Raw genomic sequence first — 1,814 nt, 5'->3', positions numbered from 1 at the left:
TAAAGAATATAGTGGAAGGATTGATTAATTGCCCACAACAATGAAATTTATGACTAGAAAACTTCAAAATAGAACATTAACTATTAAGGACTGTATAGTTTCCAAGTGAGCCCTCATAATCAGTTTTGGTATGCCTTTTGATGGATGTATAGGCAACTACTAGTTATGAATTTTGACTTTTATTTTTTTTCAAAATCATATTGGTAACAATTTGGCTTGAGCACATTTGCCTATCTCTCATAAACCCATTGTGATTGTGTCACATTGTCACTTCCTTTATCTTTTTGCATTATGAGTTGACTAATGAAAAATTGGAGTTTCTTTAAAATGTTGAAAATATATTTTCTTAATTGAAATATATATTTTAATTACCATAATAGTGTCAATGTGGAAAATGTGACAAATACTATTGAGGTCATCATTGGAACAAACTTAAATTAAAGGTTAAAATACTCTTACTTTCTTAAGTTTTGATCAAAATTACATAAAAGTCCATTAATTTTGAAAATGGACACTCTGTCCTAAAAAATATTTTTTGCTAGACACGTAAGTTCAGCCGTTAGTCAACCATTAGTATTTTCGTCAACTTAATGACATGGAAAGCTAAAAAAAGATAATTTTACTCTTGATTAATTTTTAAAATTATTATTATATAATTTTATTTATTTTTTATTAATTAAAAAAAGCTCTCATCTAGGGAGCACTGATCTAGTGCTCCTTTCCCAATTGGTGCTCCACTTTCTTGGGGAATTAAGGAGCACGGATTAAGGCTCCCTTTTCTTTTATTTTTTTTAAAAATATAATAATAAATTTTTAAGTGCTTGTTTTACATGGCTTTTTTTCAGCTTATCTATCTTTTAAAAGCAAAAGTCAGGCCAAATATAAATTTTGAAAAACTCTAAAAAAAAAGTAGCTTTTTTTTAAAGAATAAAATTTTTTAAAAATAAGAGCTTTAAGAAAAGCTCCTATAAGGAGCCTTTTCTTCTCTTTTTTAAAAAATACAAGAAAATTTTTATTTTTGTTTCAAAAATATCCTCATCTGTTAAAAATAATTACAATATAACTCTCTCAAAAAAAGAAATACCCTTTACAATAATTTTAACTAAAATTATAATTTATAAAAAATAACTTATAAAAAAAATTTACCAAACAACTTCAGCTTAATTCTAAAAGATATTATTTTTCATAAGAGCTTCATAATAGCTTTTAAGTTAGAAAAAAGCTAGGCCAAACAGCCCTAAATTAATAAAGAATGAAAGGGCATTTTGGTGTTTTCATAATCTCTGTTAACGGTGTTTGCACTCTTGAGGAGAAGTGTCTATTTCAAAAACTAATGGACCAATTTCGAATTTTCATTAAAACTTTGAAAGGTGGGAGAATTTTTCCCTAAATTAAAAGAATGTTGTTATGATTATATTTTTCATAAAATGCTGTTATGGTTTGTTATTGATAAAATAATGATGTTTTCCGTTTTCATATTGAGTTTGTTCGACAATGATGTTGAATATATATTTATTATTAGTTGAAAAACAACTAGTTGCAAGCCAATAAAGTCTTAATCGATTATGCTATTTAATAGAGTATTGTTATGATTTGTTATTGATAAAAAGCGTGACGTTTCTTGATTTTGAAATAACGGTTAATTTTATAGTTGAATTTTTTTAATCATTAGAACATTACTTTGGTTTACATATTTGATGTTTTTAAATTTGTACCATTAGTTTATCCTTCCTTTAACACTATTTATCCTTATAAATTTCTTCATTGATCCTATTCTTTTCCAAAGGCTGTGTTTGACTTATTGTTTTAGTAAT

This window comes from Theobroma umbraticum, unplaced genomic scaffold (genome assembly GCF_002168275.2).
Source record: "Theobroma umbraticum cultivar Fairchild unplaced genomic scaffold, ASM216827v3 scaffold_56.0, whole genome shotgun sequence".
NCBI lineage: Eukaryota > Viridiplantae > Streptophyta > Magnoliopsida > Malvales > Malvaceae > Theobroma > Theobroma umbraticum.
This window is presented reverse-complemented; position numbering follows the sequence as displayed.